This window comes from Pinus tabuliformis, chromosome 6, assembly GCF_031772625.1.
Source record: "Pinus tabuliformis cultivar Carrire ecotype Pingquan chromosome 6, CPIR1, whole genome shotgun sequence".
NCBI lineage: Eukaryota > Viridiplantae > Streptophyta > Pinopsida > Pinales > Pinaceae > Pinus > Pinus tabuliformis.
This window is the reverse complement of record NC_142292.1, coordinates 1,583,580,161-1,583,589,121: the sequence shown is the minus strand read 5'-3', so window position 1 is coordinate 1,583,589,121 and position 8,961 is coordinate 1,583,580,161.

Here is an 8,961-nt window from a genome sequence, read left to right as displayed (position 1 = left end):
TTGATTGTTGCATCAACTCTCCAGTTTAACTTGTATAATGATTCTAATATCTTATTATGTATCTATTGTAGATGGCTTGTTTTGGTGAGCATGAGTAAGTGGAATGCAAAATGGAATGTCTATCTTTATATAGCAAACTCTAGGCAAGGTATGTTTGCAATTATGAATACTAATTTGTTTTGAATTATGCTTGTCATTACTATTTGTCTTTACTTTAACCTTTTCTCACACCACTTTTTTCCCTTTCAGCAAAGGAGAGGACACTACAATAGAGATAATGTGCAAAGGGGAAGTTTGCAATTTTGTGTTTGTTGTTGTCTACATGATTTGTTTTTGTTGAAGTTCATGCCTTCAAACTCTCTAGTTTGACTTTTATTAGAAATCTAATATTTTATTGTGTATTTATTGCAGATGGCATGTTCCAATCGTGAAATACAAAATGGACACTCCTTTTTTATATAACAATCTCAAAGAAAGGCATGTTTCTTATTACGATTAATTATTGTGTACTCTTTAGTTTAATTTGTATAACGATTCTAATATCTTGTTGTGTATCTTTTGTAGATGGTTGGTTTTTATGAACATGAGCAAGTGGAATACAAAAGATTGTCCATTTTTATAAAACAAAATCTACGGGTGGTGTGTTTCCTATTACGAGTAATTACTGGTTTTGAAATATGTTTAACATTACTAATTGTGTATTTTAACCTTATTCAACCCACCGTTACTCCCTTTCAGCGAAGGACAACACATTGCAATGGAGATGCCACCGTTACTCCCTTTCAGCGAAGGACAACACATTGCAAGAGAGATTATGTGCGAAGGGGGTGTTCGCAATTTTTTCTTTGTTTTTGTTTGCATGTTTTGTTTTGTTGAGTTTGAGCATGGACATGTTGTGTTGATACCTTTTCCTTTGTTTTGAATTTTTTTCTTGTTTTTTGTAGTTTGTCTTGGTTTCGTTTGTTGGGTGTGTTGTACTCTTTCTTTGTTTTAACTTTTTGTTTCTTTAATGTTTCTTGTAGTTTTGTCTTGGTTTCTTTTGTTGGATATTTAAATGGAAATGAAGGAATTAAATAGAGAAAATTGAGGTTATTGCTCATAAACGAAGGTGAGTCAACATATCTACATGCAATGCACTTCACTTAAAAGTATCTTTCGCTAATTTGTGGCTCCATTTGTTTGCTATTCAAACTATTATATGTTTTATATATGCTAATATTGATCTTTTTTATGTAGTGAACAACTACAATTGTATGGTCTACAAAGGTCAAGTGGTGAAGATGCGCTAGACATTCTACAAACATGGCACAGAGGATGGGTGAGGCATACTTTTCTCCTACACAATACTATTTCCTTTAATACACTGAAATATTTGTTAGTTGCATAACAATTTATCATTTTGTCATGGTTTTGAGGTAGTATGATCTTGTCCATGTGTGTGAGATTCAAGATTTTTCCTAGAACTTTGATATGAACTAAACGGAAATGTTGCATAATGATTTATCATTTTGTCATGGTTTCGAGGTAGTATGATCTTGTTCATGGGTGTGAGAATCAAGATTTTTCCTAGAGCTTTGATATGAAATAAATGGAAATTTTACATTGGGGTTCACATGTTCAGGGATTATTGTTCATGGTTAATTCATGGCTTTGTGTATTCATCCTTTAAGCTTCCATGGTTTATTGCTGATCTCATATATAATATTACTTTGTGCACCGAGTGACTAGAATTGTAGTGTCTGGGATGATCGAGTTGAGAAGATATCTTAGGAAATGTAGATGCAGCGCAAAGGCTGGGTGAGTCATGTTTTTTTCCAACAAAATATTGTTATTATTATTTGTTTGCTCGATGTTTTCTCCTTCTAGCATGGCTCTCAGGTAGTGCCTCTCTAATAGTGGTTTGACATATACATAAAATGGTTTGTTTAATTTTATATGCTAATTTGGTCCACATCACATGCACACCCTGGGTGAGTCATGTTGTTTTCCAACAAAATATTGTTATTATTATTTGTTTGCTCGATGTTTTCTCCTTCTAGCATGGTTCTCAGGTAGTACCTCTTAAATAGTGGTTTGAAATATACATAAAACGGTATGTTTAATTTTATATGCTAATTTGGTCCATATCACATGCACACCCCGACACAACGTGTCTTGGAGAGGAGGATGGTAAGGTCGAGCAAGAAAGCATATTGAGCCTTCGACCAATCAACTATTGGTATTTTGTTGTTGTTTCCATGGTACTGGAATCTAGGTTAGGGTCATAAAATCATTGACACTAACAATCCAAATACCACAACAAACTACTTTGCATAGCGAAATATAAACAACAATAAATCAATTAGTGCACAAATATAGACAACTTTTTACAATTTTTTCAATAACTCAACTTCGTTATATTAACAAACTGTAATACAACTGTCTAGGGCTCCCATAGTAGGGATCATTCATCTCTTAAAATCACTTATACAAGGAATACAATCTAAGGTTTGATGTCAACAAGTTTGACCACCAAACTGCCCTAAGAAAGATACACAAAAACCTACTAGCTGATCTAGTGCACTTCAGAGCTCCATTGGTCGTATCCTAAACACGTATGCTCGGCCCATTGGCTCTCGATCCACAACAACACTAATATGCCTCTAAAAATGATCCTCCTCCTTTAGGTCAGTGAACATGGCTCCAATCTGCCCTCTACCTGATCATTCGTCCAACAACCAAGACATAGGGTCTTCTATTCAGTTGTACACAACTCTGTTTGTGAACAACTCTAGACTACCCACCACTGCTCCTCAGCTCCTTTGGGACTGCTTTCCCACTAATGGCTCCCTAGTCCTTCAAGAAAACAACTCTCAGGGACTTCTTCCCTCTATTGCCTACTCATGCTACTTCAGTGAGTCAAACTTAGGGAATGGATGGCTGCCACCTATTATTGAAATATGTAACTAGGTTCAGTGTTCATAATGACATATGTAATGATGATTTGATGTAAAAAGAAAAATAAATTTATTATTTTTGTTCTTAAGGCATGGGTTTGATGCTTTAAGGAAATTTATAAATTTATAGGTCAAGCACCCATAGAGTGCTTCTAGGTTTTCCATAAAGTCAATTGAGTCATTTTCATTAATTGAAGACCCATTTGGGCATGTTACATATTGTAAAGGAAAATTTATTGAGTCAAAGTAGAGTCAAAAGACCCTCCAAGACCTCATCATGGCACAAAGATCAAATCGGCCTACATGAAGGGACAAGTCAACTTAAAGATAGAAATTTGTATAAGAGGGAACTCAACCTCATTTGAACACATCTCAAGCAAGTTCACTCTCCTCAAGATGGACGCTGGAAAAGGACAAAGAAAAAGAAGAAGAACGAGATTGAAGTTTTGGGCCTCTCTCTTTCTCTCTTTTGTTAGGGTTTCTACAATTGCTGGGCACGATGAAATTGTGAAGTTGCATCGAAGCTATGAAGCTGCAGCTATGTCAAAGTTGTGAAAGGTCGAAGATGTGAGTCTATTAGAGAGGTTGAATTTGTAGTAGAATTTGTTGGTCAAAGTTGCTAAAGAATTTGCTGGAGGTCGAAATTGCAGGAGTTGTTGAGGAACTGCTAGAAGAAAAGCTCGTCAAGGGACTTGGTCTTGGAGGGTCTTGGTCAAGGGTCATAGGTCTTGGAATTCGTCAATTAAAGATTATATAAGTAGAGAAGAATTCTTGTGTGTTTTCCTCTCAAGTGGAGATTTTTTGGCCCTGGATGATCGCTTATATCTTGTGGCCTCTTGTCTTACTATTCTTTATGGTTTGGTAGTTCTTTTATGTAAAGAACAAAATAATAATTAAGGTGAAAACCAATCTAATCAAGATAAGAAAAATACATCACAAGTAATTATCAAAGCAGGAGAAATCACATAATCTAGTTTCCCTAGATTTCTCAACACTTATCACTGTCAAAAGTCCTTAAATAACAAACTTGGGCTAGTGAAACTGCTCCCTTGACTTCCTTCTTTTGTCCTTCAAATATCATTCCTAAGTGTCCCTTCTTATATGTTTCTAACAATCCTCAAATTCCTTAAGTGAATGTACTTAGGGCTTGGTGAAATCCACTACAACCCTCCCAAAATTGTTCTCTTGGTTGCTCCAAATATTGTCCTAAACTAGGACACCAATCCTGCACTTTTCCTCCACTCCTACTCTCTAAAACCCTTGGATTTGGGCGAGTCTTTTTCTGAAGAACTCATCCCTAACTAAGGCAACTTGAAGTAGATCCAACCCACTTGCAAACCACTCAAACAACCTTTGAGTTCTTCTCACCTAATGTAGATGAATGTGGCCTATCCTTGGCTGCTAAGAAGACTACTTGGCCCTCCAAGAATCATAATTTCGTCCACCTGCAATACTTTAGAAATCTTGGCATGTTAGAGAGAGTTTGCTTATGTTTTCATGCTTATATTACGTCCTAAAAGGTCGCAGCCTAATCTGCTTCTATTCACTGCCTTTACATGCATAACCATAGCCCAAAATAGTCCCAAAACCAACCCTACCTAGACTTGATCCTTTCTCCTTCTTGGTTGCAGACTCGGCCTCCTATTTCAATCTTCACATGAGAAATAAGTGACTTGATTGGGTGAGGAATGAGGCTCCTCCTCACTCTTATTTATATCATTCCTTAGGGTGAAGTCTAACATTCTCAAATGGTCTCCTTAAGTCAAGGCTGACTTGAAACTTAAGACAAATTCACCCACATAATGACATAAAGCTTATTCTCTCTCAACCCACAAGGCCTCTCTTGGTGCTACGAGTGGCCCCTTGTTCCTTTATAGGTGTCCTACAATCTCCAATTTCCAAGTGTCCAAATTCATACACTGTTTCACACCTACAAGCTTGGGTGCAAAGCCCACACCCTTGGGTTCTTAGCCCACAAGTGACTTTGTGGTGCCAATTCCTACACAACCCTATAGCGTAGGTTTTGGAGTACCTCCCAAGCTACCAATCTCAACACTCCCTCTTAGCGAGGGAGATACTTCCAACACTAGGAAGTCTCCATCATCATTACTGATGACACTAGCCCATGTAGTGTCTGCCAATGCAACATACTCTGTAGAGTGAACCACACTATCTCATTAGTGCCTCTGCCCCATCTCATTTGAACCTAAATATCTCAACACTTCCATAGGGGTTGCTTTGTTTGAAGCTAGACTCCCTTTGAGTCAATATGATCTCCATTGGCGTAACGTGTTACTCGTCTCATGTCCTACAAGGTGATTTTGAGTTGCGATTGAACACGGCCATCATCACTGCAATTTAGTCCTGCAAGCACTCATCCTACTGGGTTAAACACAACACGTGCACATCCCTCCAATCTCGGATATGCAACATCCCTACCCAAAGAAGATACTAGCTTGCCAACATGTTGTTCATCACATGAAGGAGTCTCGATCATACCAATCTCGTCCATGCTAAAGAAATCCTAGAGTTGTCTCAACGATCTATGGCAAGTCATAGGAAGTCCATGATCAGTAATCTGCCCTACAACAAACTGTTGTTCACCAAGTTCACTACCAATCCACCAAAACTTCCAACCAATCTCGTCACCAAGCCAGTCAAGACCACATCTCCATGTCTTCAACTGAAACATCTGCTCCATGATCTAGACAATCTCAACTCCCTTTGATTTTCTTCATTGTACACACTCTCATTCACTGGCCCTTCAAAGTAGCTCTGATAACACAAATATAAAAACACATCACAAAAGTTGACACACCTGATATTAGCCTGCCTTGATCACCTGTTGATCTCGGTTGTGCACACAAGTCTTTCTCTGCTGCCTCCTTGACTTGCTTTGCAAACCTTGTCATCTTGCTTCAATTCCGCTCCTCCTTCCTTACGCACTTGAGCCCTTTATTCCTTGCGCTGATCTCCTATTTCTTAGCGCACTTTTGGCCCTATTTCTCAGTGCACTTAAACTCCTATTTTTACGGACCCCATCTCCACACAACTAGTGCACAACCAATTCTTCTAAATTCCAGCGCACATATGCCTCCTATTCTTTAGGACATAATTGCTACACTCCACAATCAAGGCTCTCTCACACTAACTCTTGAGCTCTGTCTTGTCACAAACCTTTGTGCACAAAATAATGTGATTTATGTGTGTGTTCATCCTATCTTTATAGGTGAACTTGATCCATGCAACGATGCCCAACTTAATTTAGAACTAGAGCTCTGATAGCGAGTTAACTAAGAGTGTTACTCTCTCCTTCCAATCATCACTGGAGTTGTTAACTCGTGCTCTCTTCTATCAACATTGGAGATCTAACTCATACTTCATTCAATCTTGATTGAAGACTAACTTGTTCTAACTGAACTGCTAACTACCACCTCGCTCTGTAGTCAAACTGATGAAGACTTCGCTTTAACTTAAACTCCAACTCTATGCATGCTAACTTGATGATTATTCCAGTAAAGTGGAAATAACTCATCCTAACTGAAATCTAACTCATGAGGACAATTAAAGGTCTTCACTAGCTAAGGCACAAGGCAAAAGACCTTACTTGCTACATTTTCAACAGATTGGAAAAGCTATCGTATGTAACTGCCAGCCTGTGTGATGTTGCAAAAATATGCATTGAATTCCTAGACCGAAAAGTGCGAAGACTGCTAAATTTCATACCCAACATATTCTCTTTCTTATCAGATAATTTCCCAAGCTATCTCACCTAACCCCTATCACAAGTTCTCAGAGTAAGTTTGCTTGATTTTCTATTCCAAAAGCTCTCTAGAGAGCGGGCTTCCACCATGGGAATTTAATGTGTTTTGGTCTAAATTCTAACTGAAATAATTAAAGGGCATTTATTGGTGTGTAATAAGTTATATTTACTACAATCCATCTTGATTGCCCGTAGTTTGTTGCAACAATGCTTTGATCTCCTTGGTAGTAACATCTTCCTATGTGGATTGTTCCACTCGAACATCTAGTGCAAATCCATTGAGAAGGTTATGATTGTAACATCTTCCTACATGGATTGCTCTACTTGAAATACATCTAGTGAAAATCCATTGAGAAGGTTATGATTGTAACATCTTCCTGCATGGATTGCTCTACTTGAAATACATCTAGTCCAAATCCATTGAGAAGCTTATGATTGCTTAATTTTAGATTGACATCAAGACCAAGTCCATCCAAAGCCTTATGTGGATAAAAGCAATCTTGACTTTTTCGAACAAAACCTGTGAATGTTTAGGGCCTTTCCTTCTCTTATGCTTACCTCCACATGGAGTCCATCTAGAGTCTTATGTGGATAGAAGTAATCTTGACTATTTCAAACAAAACATGTGAATGTTTAGGGCCTGTCCTTCTCTTATGCTTACCTCAACATGGATCAGATCGTGAGAATCTCTCTATTGTGCCTATTGTAACTCTTGGCACTCAACTGACCTGCAATTAGATAGTAGTCCACTAGAACTTACAAGAGGCTCATCTTGCGCATAACCATGACAAGAGTAAACTCCATCTTGTTGAGATTTGGTAGCTTGGTAGGTATTTAAAGCCCTAATGTTCAGGGTTTTGGAGGTTGGAGTACCACAAAAGTGCTTTGTGGGCGTGGAACCCAAGCTTGGAGTTTTTTTACCCATCAACATGGGGCCAAAACCAAGAGGAGTTTGTGTGATTTGACACATGGAGGTGTTAGAGGACCCTTAGAGGAGAAAGGGGCAGCAGAAATCACTCAAATTGGAGCTCTAGAAGTGGAGATATTAATTTTTTTTGTGGTTGTAAGTTAATTTGGCACATTGAGCAGGTTGGCTTATGGTTAGAATGTGCCCAAGTTAATGCGTGATGGAGCGACATGTGGGAGTATAAATAAAGAAGAGTTGGAGGCTATTCTAATCACATCCAAGTGTATTCAACATCAAAGAAATACCTCTAAAAAAGACAGTGGATCTGAGGTAGCGAAGCAAGTAGGAAGGAGCACGAGTTTTGGGAGGAATCTCTCTTGGTTTGGGTGCAAATTCTCTTGCATGCCTAGGCCGCAGATCTGAGGTGAATATTGGGAGTTTTTTGTGCATATTTTTGTGGTATATTATCTTTGTTCATGGTTGCAGGTACTATTGTAGGAGCAATGGGTTGTGGAGGTCGTTTGGAGGGTCGTGAGGCCTTGTGAAGGCTCTTACCTTCAATCTATAGTCACTAAAAGCTAGCCATAGTTGGCATAGGGATTTATCCTTGAGTTTGGGGCTAGTTTGTATTGTTGTAGCAGGTTTGTTTATTGTTAGGTGGTTTGTGGAGCTTTCAAGGCCTACAACAATGCATGAGTATGCCTAGAAGGACAAGGAAGAGAAACCTAGTTGGAGAAGGAAACACAATGATTGGAGCAGGGATTTAGGGCTACTGGTGTGCCCTAACCAGATTGCTAGATGCACAAATGTTGAGGCACGAGGATAGAAACAATATGTTGCAAATGATCTCTTGTTGATGGTTGATTGCTAGTGGGTGTAAAGGTATTGGAAGAGGACATTGGATTGGACACTCGTGGACTGTTGGAGGGCAGCGTGAGAGTTGACCAAGTGTGCCCTAAGTGCAGTGCATTAAAGGACTAATGAGCTATCAGGAGTGGTAGAGTTGATGTGTTCATTGGCTGATCTTTAAAGGACTAAAGAAGGACATCATAGAGGAGCACATTGTAGCCCAAGTTCATTGTTGGAAAAGAGGTGTTGGACAGTGATAGGTGGTAGCCCTCCTGCCCTATGTCTGTCTTCATTGGAGTAGCACAGGAAGACTATAGTGGGAAGAAGTCCCTAAATAGTTGAGGAGTAGCAATGGACAAGAAGTCTCAAAGTGTTGTGGCCTTAAGGGATGAAGGAGCAACTAGTGACGTGAAGACTCTATGTATTGGTTGTAGATGGAATTATGATTAGTTAGAGGGTAGATTGGAGAGCCAAGTTCAGTGGCCTAAAGGAGTTGGTGTATCAAT